The sequence below is a fragment of the Haemaphysalis longicornis genome, unplaced genomic scaffold, assembly GCF_048455015.1.
Source record: "Haemaphysalis longicornis isolate Haplotype H1 unplaced genomic scaffold, Haemaphysalis longicornis Haplotype H1 scaffold_6, whole genome shotgun sequence".
NCBI classification, from domain to species: Eukaryota; Metazoa; Arthropoda; class Arachnida; order Ixodida; family Ixodidae; genus Haemaphysalis; species Haemaphysalis longicornis.
In genome coordinates this window covers 179,416,933-179,429,524 of record NW_027526407.1, presented here as the reverse complement: position 1 = coordinate 179,429,524, position 12,592 = coordinate 179,416,933, and the positions used below count along the sequence as shown (strand labels likewise).

General features: G+C 44.7%; 1 pseudogene; it reads left to right on the top strand.

Annotated features, from left to right (window-relative positions):
• Positions 1 to 8,634: 8,634 nt before the first annotated feature.
• On the top strand, positions 8,635 to 10,351 carry LOC144143389 (uncharacterized; annotated as a pseudogene).
• Positions 10,352 to 12,592: the final 2,241 nt, after the last annotated feature.

Here is a 12,592-nt window from a genome sequence, read left to right as displayed (position 1 = left end):
CCTATGCTGAAAAGTTCGTAAAATGTTGTATGAAAACTGGGCTCCGGTATTACAAATAGCACAAAAGCTCTGAAATTGTAGCTCAACGTAAATGAACAGAAACGCTCCTACAATTGGTAGTCGGACCATGAAATACCTACATCAACATAACTGTAAATAAGTACATACCGAAAATAAAAGTTTAATACTATCCTGGGGAAATTCTTCCTTTATAAACACGACGATTATCAAGATGATTATCATTAAATATTGCCTGTGGTGATTCTCACAATGGTAAACCGAAAAATAGAAGAATTACACATAGGCTTTGCTGCACTGCCTAAGTTTATTTAAAATTTTGATGACGGAAAGCGGGGAAAGTTTGACACGAACATGCCGGAAAGTGGCTAGACCAAGACAAAGCGTTTATTCTAATAACACAGTTAACGTAGGTCTGTGCGAGTGGGGTCAAAGAGGGACCAGAGGAGAATAAAGAGCACTGACAACAGCGGCTTTGACTAGCCTGATGCCACAGATACCTCATCTCGCTCCCCCTATGGTGAGCAACGTTCTTGGGGTTTTTGTTGGCGGCCCGACTGAAGCAGCGCCAGCGTTTGGGTGCTCGGGGCGGGCTTTCTCCTATCTGGCAGTAGCGTCGGTTTTTCATCTGTAACCCGCCGGCAGTTTCTTGCCACCCGGCGTCCCCGGCTTCGTCCCCATGGTCCAGTTCCAACTCGCGTGGTTTGACCTGGTTGCTGTGGCGCCGAATGGTCTCCCCATCTGGACCATCGGTCTTCCCCGGCGAGCTCTATCCGTCGATGTGATAATGTCTGGAATGCACTTCTCACCTCGTCCGGCGTTTCTCATCCAGGCTGGCTCACCGGGATGCAACACATAGAGGGCAGAACGGTCAACGGCAAGGGTGACCCGGAAGCTCAGTTATCCAACCTTGAGCTGAGATGACAGCCGGTAAGGTATTTCGCTGGTGTCAGGCGTCTGGTCAGCAGCGGCCTGCAGTATTTGTGGAGAATCCTTTCCAAGAGGCTTTTCAGGGATTCTTGCACACTCTTCCTCAAAGAGTACCTCACAATTTCAACAACCCGCTCTACGATCCGGTTGGACTGGACGTGATTCGGGGTTGTACGGACGAGTGTGTTACTGATCTTCTAAAAATTCCTAAATTCCAAACTCGTAAACTGCAGGCCATTATCGGATACAAGCATGGGTGCGGCTCAAATGTGCTGAACAAACTGCACAGAACCTGTGTGCTGACGTTTGCACTGTAACTATTCAGAGGTATTGTTTCAATGCATTTACTGTGTGAAACCACCACAATTAGTAGCACGTTACCATCGATCGTCCCCGCAAAATTTATATGCAGCCTCGACCAAGCACATTTTTTTAGGCCTTGCAGCAGGTGGTTTATTGAGGGGCATAGGGACAGCTTCGAAGGTACTGGGACAGGACTTAAGCTTTACCGATCCGGGTGTACCGCACCAAGGAATGCCTTAGCCACTTTATTTAAAAATACCCTGATACGTGTCATGCAGCCGACGTAACATTACTGCTGTGGCACTCTTAGGGACGGTCATGCTGTGACCCCAGTGTAGCAGCCTTTCACTCCCAGTTATCTAAGCCTTGACATTGGAGTATGACATGAAGTGCTGGTCCTCAGGGGAAATATTTCTTGGCCACCCCTCCTGCACCATCTTCTCACCTTTTTATATCGTCATCGAGGGCCGTGGGAGCGTCCAGTTGCTTAGCGGACATGACACCGCCATTGATGTTTTCCTTCAGCATTACATGCGCACTGTCGCTAGATTCTTTCTGAGTTTCTGGCTGAGTAGTTGCTGATGAAGTGGGGATCCCGCTGAGGGCATCTGCTGCGACGTTGTCTTTTCCAAGCTGGTGTTTGATAACACGGTAACCGTTCAGCAGCAGGGTCCATCGCTCGATTCGCCCACCGTCCATCTCAATTACTGCCCTCTCTAAATAAAAATTCCCACACGCCGGTGATAATGCGTCATCACTGTGCATGTATTGCGAGTAAGTATCTTCGGAATTTAGATGCGGCCTTAACAAGCGCAAGAGCTTCGAGCTGCGCGTACCTTTTTCAGCTTTCATCAATTAACCGAGAAGTAACCCTTTCGGGGAGCCATCACCTTTTTGACCTGCTCAAGACCTCCTCAAATCTGCATATTTCGGGTCTTTACTTCGCTGAACGGATGCTGTTGTCTAGGACCGCCCTCCCACTTCGCTTCCCTGCGGAGCAGTTCCCACAGTGGCACCTTCGCGGTGGGTACGTTGGGGAGAAACTTGAGGTAGTACGTTAGCGTAACTTAGTTGTGTGATGTTCCGCGGTGCCTGCACCTGGAGTATTGCGTCCATGTTTTCTTTCTTCGGTTCAAGACACTGAGCACTAATTCGTTGTCCCAAAAAAATCGATATTTTTCTGGCAGTGCTTGCACTTTCCCGGGTTCAAGCGCTCACCCTATTCCCAAAAAGAATTCAATACGTCTTAGGGCATGGTGCACACATTCCGTTTTCTCTGCCAGGATGACATCGTCTAGGTAGAACTGAACCCCCCGAAGCCCCGGGAGAATGGTCTCCACGCAACAATAAAACACTGCCAGCGCGGACGCCACTCTAAAAAGAAGTCGAGTGGAGCTGAACACTCCCATATGCGTGTTAACAGTCGTAATTAGGTGCCTTCCTTAAACAACGGGAGCTGATTGTACGCCTCACAGAATCTATCATGCTGAAATCGTCACGTCAGTTTAGTTTCGCCACTATACCCTCCACCTGTGGGAACGAATATTGCTCTTTGTGGCACCCCTGTTTACATAATCGCCCGCGGCCGAAACGCGATCAATTTCCGTGTCGATATTTGGAAGAAAAGCACAGAAACCTTCGCGTGCAATCCAGAATTTTGGTACCCCGCTTTCGCGCGTCTAGAAGTGTACCAGAGGCTTTTTACAAGACATAATCCTGTCGCAAACACATCGGCGAATTGCGCTAGGAACCAATTCACATTACCATTGTAAACAACGACGAGAGGAATTTGTTCACCTCACGTGTACACGCTCATGACCAGTTCCTCGAGCATGTGTAACCCCAGCATAAGGTCGCGTCTGCACAGATTCGGGTCGGGGCAACCAACTACCTGCACGGATCCATGCGTCGGCTGGTTTATGCGCGACACCATCAGCTTGATTGTTCCCCTCACTGGAAGCCGTCCCAGGAAGAAGGTCAGTTTCAATGGCGAACCATGCAGCTTGGACCAAACTACTTTGTTCCGCTCGTATGTGAGCGGAACAAAGTAGTGATCGAAACAGATACGCCTGTGTCAATCTGCATGATCACAGGAACATAAGCACCATCCAGTGCGCAACGATTGGTTTCGTGATGCCGATATGACTGTCCGCTGCCTTCAGCGCGAACATACCTTCCGTGCTCATGTCTTCCTCCTAGGGGAACAAAGCGTGTACCTGACGCACTAGCTGCACTTCCCCAATACCGCTCTCACGGCAGCAACCGACTAGGGCGATGTGACATCGCTGTTTTCACTTCACGCATCACCGCGAGTGGTAGGGGAAATCCTAAGGTCCGTGCCGTTTTGCTCCGCTGGGGTACCACAAAACAGTTTGGTGCCAATATCTTGGGCGACTTGGGAGGGCACGGCGGCACTACAACGGACGGATCCGTGAACCCTCTACACTTATTCGTACAGGTCACGCTGCTGACTGCTGTCAATCAACAACCACCCTGGAATGCTTCAAATGTAACAATCCTGTGGGGATCGGCGAATGACATCATGACCAACCTTTTTCGACGTGGCATGGTAACAAAGCCGGCCCGCAGTGCGATAGCGCCGCTACAGTCGCTCGAGCATAAAGCCGGCTACATCGAAAAAAGGCTCAGAGGGCACGGCGGGACCACATCGGACGGATCAATGAAGCCTCTACTCTCGTTCGTACCGGTCACCCTGCTGACTGTCGTCAATCGGGAACCAACCTGGAATGCTTCAAACGCAACGATCCTGCCGGGATCTTCGAATGACATCATGATCAACCTTTTTTCTACGTGGCATGGTGACACAGTCTGCCCGGAGTGGGATTGCGGCGCTACCGTCGCTTGAGCATAAAGCCAGCTACATCGACGAAAAGTTCATAGGGCACGGTGGGACCACATCGACCAGATCCATGAACCTTCTACTGTTATTCGTAGGGGTTCGTGCAAGATATGCAACACCTTGTTTCCGTAGCGATGATGAATTTATTGTTGTCCTGCCCTGCCCGGTGGTGTGTTTTTAATTATTGGAGTTCTTGAATGTTGTTCGGAGCACGGCGTCGTACCTGAGAAGCATTTTGTTACTTCATGGTGACGTCGACGAAAACCCTGGATAAACGACCAAACTCAAGAAGAAAAATTAAACATCGTATTTGACGCAGTCAAACGTCAAGAAAACAGAAATGCTTCACTTCTCTAATCTGAAAATAAGATCTTCCACCAACATATTTAGATTCGGAACGATGTGGAACAGCTTGAAACTCGGGTACAGGATATTGAATCTAAGATGCAAACTGATTTTACAAGCCCAACCCCAACAGACCATGAACATTTTTCCACCTTACGAGATAAAATAGATGACCTAGAGAATCGATCTAGGCGTTCCAGCGTTCTTTTGTTTGGGTTTGACCAGAAGAACCCATCTGAATCATAGAGTACAAACGAGCGTCTTGTTAAAGACTTTTGAAGTCAAAGTTAGGCGTAACAGTTGATTCAGTAGCCCGAGCTCACAGACTTTGGCCTTTCGCACAAGACAAAATGAGACCTAACATAGCCAAATTCTTTAATGTTAGTTAAATCAAAACACCTCTAAACCAAGAACCCACACTAAAAAACACGCAGTTCAGCATCTCGCGTGAATATTCCCTGCCCGTTCGCAATAAACAGCGCAAGCTGGCCCGATTCAAGAAATCTGTAGCTAAAGAGGGAGACCGCTGCCACCTGGCTTTTGCTGAACTCTTCATAAATAATGACGTTTACGTGTGGGACACTGTTATGAGTGGGCTGTTCCAATAAATGCTAGTATATTGCACCCGTGATGGTTTCTCCGGTAAGGGACACAACGGAATGACGTCGTCCCCTCTCTGCAGTTACTAAGTGTTCTTCAGCACGTCTAACACATTCTATTGCCGATCCTATTCTATTCTTGTTCACAAACATTCGAAGTGCTCTTTCCAAAACCATCCCTCGTTATTCACTTTGCGATTCTTCATCAGCAGCATTTGTAATATTAAATGAAACTTGGGTCAATGACACTGTCCGTGATTAAAATATTTTTGTTCGCGCATCAGAATTTACCTTCTTTCGCTGTGATCAGTGCCAGCGAAGGGGAGGTGGCGTACTCATTGCCGTCAAATGCGATCTTGTTGTTACCCCTATCCCAATAGCACTTTTCTTGAATGCGTGTTTGTTTCCTTCAAGTCTCCTGGTAATCATGTTATTATTGCCGTCTTTTACCGTCCTCCTGATATGGGCTCCTCGTTTGGAACCAAATTTTCCCGTGTTTTAAGCGAAAGTTATACCCGTTTTTTTAATGTCACACATCTTATTTATGGCGATGTCAATTTTCCTGCTATAAAGTGGAATGCTCTAACCGTTTCACACAATGATACTGAGGCGCACACATTTTTGCAGACTTGTCTCGAATTTTCTCTAACACAACTAATCAGCTTCCCTACAGGCTGCTTGGCAACATCTTCTAATATTCTTGATTTATTTTTACGAACGAGGCCGATTCTCGCTCAAAAATAAAATTTTGTGATGGTTTTTCCGACCATCTCGTTATTACTGGAAATTTGATTTGCTCAGTGGTAAAAAGAATGTCGACTAACAAAATTATCAGGTGCTATAACAGAGGCAACTTTGATGGTATGAACTTAGCATTATCTTCTTTCTAGGAGCAATTTGTTGATGGGCATCTCCACCGCACGATTAAACAAAACTGACGTTGTTAAGTAGTAAACTTCTTGGTATAATTGACAAATTTATACCCGTACTAATTATGAGAACTCGAAGCACGATTCCTTGGTTTAAACAGCAGCAGCACCGGCGGTTGAAAATTAAAAAAAGCGTTTATATAAACAGGCCGTCAAAAATTATACTTTAAACACTTGGAGTAAATACAAAATATGTGATGACGAATATCAATCACTACTAAAATCAACCGCTGTGATTTCTTTACCCATGATTTGTCATCGGTCATCACAAATAACCCCCGCAAGTACTGGCGCGTTGTAAACCCCAAAGTTAATCCAGGAATTATCTTAAACGACAACAACGGCGTGTCAGCCCCCGATTCTGTATGCGCACAGCAGCTATATGAGGCTTTTTCAAGTGTTTTTACAAGGGAGAAAGTTTCATCTCCTCCCTTTTTAAATAGTTCATATGCTGCAACAATCTCGGAAATTACTATCAGTGAAGCCGGTATTTTGTGCCTTGTGCAGAAACTGAAAATTTCTACAACAGCCGACAATATTGGCTTTATTATTAAAATCCTTACAGCCATATCATTGAGCATCAGCCCCTTCTTAAGCGCTCTGTTTTCACAATCGTTATCTACTGGAACTGTACCTCAAGACTGGCTAACAGCTAAGGTTGTCCCTTTCTTCACAACCGGTCACCGCTCTTTCCCGCTCAATTGCACGCGCATTTCCTTAACTAATACCATATGTAAACTCGTGAAGCATGTCATACACGGTCAAGTCATAAACTATTTGGAAAAAACATAGCATCAGTTTTACTTCTGAGAACGGTTTTCTGAAGGGTTATTCCTGCGGCGCCCAACTTGGCGGTTTTGTTCACGATCTTCACAAATTCATGGATGCCGGATGCCTGGTCGACGCGTTTTTTTTTTTGGATTTCGCTAAGCCTTTCGATCGCGTTTCTCTCCACAGTAATTACTCAAGCTAGCACGACTTAACCTTCAACCAGACGTTCTTAGATGGATTGAAGCTTTCCCATCCTCCAGGTCCCAATTCTGCTTCGCTATGAATGTAAATTCTTCCTGTGTTCTGTTAACTTCAGTCGTCCCCAAGGGAAGCGTCCTTGGTCCTATACTGTTCCTTGTCTATCTTAATGATCTTCAAACTGTGTATCTTCTCAAGTTAGACTGTTCGCAGATGACTGCGTAAGATATCGTATTATTTCCTCTGATTCCGACTGTTCAAGCTTGCAATCTCATATGGATGAAATTACCCTCTGGCTTTTGTCAGGGGCTTTTGTCACTAAACGTTTCTGAAACTAAATTTATGCCCTTTACTAACAATACTAACCGTATTCCAATTTATTACTTCTTGAATAATGCGCCACTTGAGTTCACATCTTCTTACAAGTACCTTGGCCTTCACTCTCAGCAGGATCTAAAATGGCAGCATCACGTCGAACTTACTCTTGCAAGCTCTAACCGTTCGCTTGGGTTGCTAAAATGTAATTTAAAACAGGCTCCATCACAGTTCAAAGATTGCTTTCACCACTTTAATTCGCCCTAAATTAAATTATGCTAGCGCTATTTGAGACCCTCATCAAGCCTACAGTGTATCAAATATTAAATCCGTGCAAAACCGGGAAGCTTGGTTTAACAACTCTGATTATTGTTCCTTTTCCAGCGTCACTAACATGAAAACCCATGCTGAACTAGTTGATTTGAACCTTCGCAGGAAGCATGCGCGTTTATCACTTTTCCACAAGCTTTATAACCACCCATCACTGCGTGAAAGTTTTTGTTTAAAGCCCCACTGCTCCTTTTCCACGACACCGTCACCTTAATACCGTCAAACGCCTACTATATGATTCACTTTGTTTCGCACAATCATTCATACCGCGCTCCATCGTTGAGTGGAATGACTTGCCAGCACATGTTGCCACCGAAAAAGATTCCAATAAATTCTTGCAGCTTTTGCACACTACGGTCACTAACTAGAATTGTTTTGTGTAGTTTCTACCCATTGCATAAAATGTAGTGGTAGCTTGCATACGTTGCTCTTGCATTTGCTGCAGGCTATTTCTGCAAACGCTGCCACTTGTTTTGTTCTCTGTTCTTTGTTTTTGAGTTATATTGTTTTTTTAACCAAAACTATGGGCACATAAGTGTCAAGCAAATTATTGAGGTCTTGCGAGCTATGTTTCAATTTATCTGATTGGTTAATAAGGTATGTCACCACATTTGAAAAGGCATATTTTTATAAAAATGACCTCTTTTCTTTTTTAGATTTCCAGAATACCCAAAGATTCAAAAATGTTGTGCACAAAGAATTATGTTTCTATTCTTTTTGGTTAAAGAGTTACTGCCAAATTTCTAACAGCTGGTGAACCATTCCGAAACCGAAACTAATGTGGTGTGGTAGCAAAAATTGACAACTCAGTGAAAATCAGCGGGGTATATTGAATTCTTTCTGTTAGGTTCTGGTGTAATACATAAAGATAATCCAAAATAAATTTCTGATGCTTTCTGTTTTTTAAACATCGCTCTAAACTTCCTTAAGGGGGACGCACGACGCTAGAGGCGTCTCAGGTGCTCAGGTGCCTGTTGATCGGGATTCTCTTTACTAGCGTAAGTAAAGCATTGGCGGAGCGTTTTTATAAGAAGTTATGGCCAAGTTCCTGGTGAAAAGGCGACTGAAACGAACGTTTCGTGGAAATCGGCACACGGTGAATGCTCCGACCAAAGACCATGCGGACGTCAATGTTTCAGTGAGTGCTGCAAACCTTGAAAACGTGGACAACAACTGCGAAGTGCCCCTACATGACCCTTTACTGCAAGGTAATAGGATTATTGATGTGGAGATTCTGTCGTCTGTTTTTGCAAATTTGGCCTGGCCAGAATGCAAGACGACGTCACTCCAATTGGAAGAATCCTCGCAGAAGGGAATATCTTTTGCATACGTCGTTGTTTGTTACGCCTGCGCATTTGGACATTCTTTTCATTCGTCAAAAAAGGCTGGAAGTGCTATTGAGAATAAGCTGAGTCTTGTCTACGCTATGCGGCAGCTTGGCAAGGGTTATTCTGGAGCTGTAACGCTGGCGAAAGTAATAAACATGCCACCACCGCCTTGGCATTCTGCCTACCAAAAGATATCTACCAAGCTCTGTAAAGCGGCGGAGACTGTTGCGTCTGAGTCAATGGCAAATGCCGCTGCTGAAGTGCGTTGTGTTGTGCAAACTACTGACTGTGGTGTATCAGGGTCTGGCATTTGGCAAAGGCGTGGACAATCTTCATTGAACGGCTGCGTCTCCTTGATATCTGTTGATACTGGCAAAGATATTGACGTAGAAGGTATGTCAAGTAAATGTAGGGCATGCGATTTGAAAAGCAAGTTGAACCCATTAAGTGCTGAATTTATGGAATGGAAGCCAAACCATACCCAGTGCCAGGCGAACTACCGCGGTAGTGCTGGTGGCATGGAGGCCGTAGGGCTTTATCGTATGTTCAAGCCTGCAGAAAGAAGTCGCCAATTAAAGTATGTAGACTTCTATGGAGATGGCGACTACAAGAGCCACGCGGCAGTAAAGGACATATATGGTCCAAATAGCGTGTGGAAACTGGTGTACATTGGACATATAAAGAAGCGAGTAGGGTGCCGCCTACGAAAGTTGAAAAAAACTGTTCGTGGACTAGGAAGCAAAGGAAAGCTAACCGACGTTCTCATCGACCGGCTGCAGAACTACTATGGTATTGCCATTCAGAGCGAATGTGGGAGACCTGCACGCAATGAAGCAAGCAACATTAGCGAGCCTGTTTCATTGCAGTTCAAAAGATGAAGCACCAAGGTATGGTCTGTGTCCACTGGGTCCCGAGAGTTGGTGCGGGTTTAATCGACAGAAAGCACTCGGTCGTGGACGCTACAAGCACAAGGGAGGCCTTTCCGACGAGGTACTCAACCAAGTGAAGCCAGTGTATGCTGACCTTTGTAAGGAGGAGCTCCTTAGCAAGTGCCTGCACGGAAAAACCCAAAATGCAAATGAGAGTTCCAACATTATGATTTGGCAACGGGTACCCAAAGACGTCCACGTCGGCTTGCCTGTCCTAGTTTTTGGTTTATATGACGCTGTGTGCCACTTCAATCATGGCAGCAGAAGCACAGCTGATATTTTGAGAGAAGCAGGCATCGAACCTGGCCACCATACTCTCTTAGCATGTCGCACTAGTGACCGGTACCTTGTGAAGAAGGCCCGGCGTCACTCAACGGATGAGGAAAAACAACTCAGCAAAAAAAGACGGGCAGCTACAAAAGCCAAATGAGAGTGCGTGGCAGCTAACGAGGGCCCTAGCTATGAACCAGGTGGATTTTTACTTTCTACGATGTGATTCTTTTGTTTGTTCATGGACTGGAAAACTTTGTTCTTGTTTTTCTCAAAACTTGATTTTTTGTATTTTTCTTGCCACGCAAACAGTCGTAACTTCTAAATAAATGCAGCATTTTTAGTGAAACATTTCCTACGCATTTCTTTATTACCAGTGTATGCAATGAACTAGGATAATTGAAAACTAATGGTAAGTTTTTATGTCATGAACTTTTATTTTACAGAATCCAGTAGAAAAAGCCGAATTTTTTCGCCTTCTTCGGAATTTGTGCTGTAACTTGATTCCTATATATCGGATCACACAGATCGTAGTTAGTTGCACAGCCTGGATTGTTGGGTACCCCTGTGCCGAATAGTTTACAATTTCTGCACAGCTTTTGTAAGTTATGAATGTTCGCGTAACAGCTAATGTTGAGCAATTTTTCGTCACAAACAAGTGCCAATATAATTTTTTTACTCTTTTTCGATTTTAAATACCACTTATAACGGTCTTTCATAAGGTCAATCTAAAATAAAAGTTTTGGTGTTAAAATATAAAATATTTTTAAAAAAGGTGGTGACATTGTACAACGTGGTATGGCTGTAGGTTGTATTTATTGTTTCTTTCCTTCGCTGCAGCTAATTACTGGTTATAATAAATTTTTTTTTTTTCAGTATCGTTGTATAATGTTGTCTTGCCCCCTCCCCCCTATGTAATACCCTCGCCCAGAGGACCTTTAGGGGAACTCACAATAAATAAATAAATAAATAGACTGAAATAGCTTTTCAACTCCTGTAAACTTCCCTCAGCAGCATTGCTTACTATCCCTTGCGCGTTCTTACTATCCCTTACGCAATCTCTTCCGCTTCGCTTCTCGTCTGCTGTGGCTTTGTGAGTAGCTGCCAACGCACTCCTGAGCTAGCTTTTCGGATCGCACACGATGCAATCTCGTAGTATCCAAGCTCGTGTCAGAATGGCAGGCCGGATCACCATTCAAACCTCTTGACCGGACCGAAATCCGGGCGGCTTGCTGTGGGTGAAAAATTCGTAAGAGTGTGCTGGCTCATTAGGCTGCGGCGAAAATTACTGCAAAGCTACCACTTCGGGGTACAAACATTCATTAACCTCGTTCGGAGCACAACTTCCTCTCAAGTTTGTCCACGGTGTGGCTGAACAGTGCAGTCGCCAGGAGGTCACGCCTTCTTTGTCTTCCGACATTCAAATGATCTCAAAGAAGGCTTCCAACCAAACTTAGTAAGCTGGCAACTTGTCGCTTGTCTCTTCAATCGGCGGCGAGCTGGCGTATTTCTGGTGGTTGTGACCGCCGTAACGAACTCAGTTGATGCACCGTTTTCATTCCATCCTCGTAGCCACTGAAACGAACGTGCCTGGCAATGACTGGGTCAATACAAACCGTTTTTTTTCTGATAGCGCGACCTAATGCATATATGGGACAGAGGGGTTAAACAGTGAGCGGAGCAGAAGATACAGCGGTGCTAACGTCGGCTTTACTGGTGTGATGTCACCGACACCTAAAGGTTAGCCAGTCGAAATTATAGCGCTTAGCCAGTTAGTACGTTCGGCGCACGTGCTCTAGCTCTATGGCTAACTTCTCTACTGGAGTAGTTACATAACGATATTCATAAACGAGCACAACAAAGAATTTGACACATAAAATGCTTCTTTATAAAGCAGTGAAAAACAATTCATATTGTAAAATGTTTGGTTGCGCTTCTTCCAAAAGTAGCTCAGAAGGTGGGCTGCAAACAATCAGCTAAACATTTTCTTCGACGTGAGCTGTAATAAATGTATCGTGTCTTTGGAATTTGCATGGCGAGAAATAAACGTGCGTATTTGGCATTTCTTAGGAGTCTACGCTATGTTCCTCTCGGTTTTTGTGGCAATCTTGAAAATAAACACACTCGTCTTTTAAAAGGCCCACTTTTTTTGCAGCAATAAACATTGCTAAATGAAAAAACTTTGTGAACACGTTGGAAATATAAATCACACAAAAACACGCCTTCAGAATATGTTTTTGCTCTCGCTGGAAGATCACCATCAATGCTTAAGGGCAAGACACTGAATGTACGCAGTTACAAACATTTGCGATGGACTTCACAGCAATTCTAGATAAAAGCATATTGACGAGAGGCCCCTAGCGTATCCAATGCATTGTAGTAGGTGTTGCGGAAGTTGCGTTATTTTAAGAATGACCTCAAAAAGGGTTACGTATTCTGCCAAATCGTTACAGCTTTGGCAAAAATT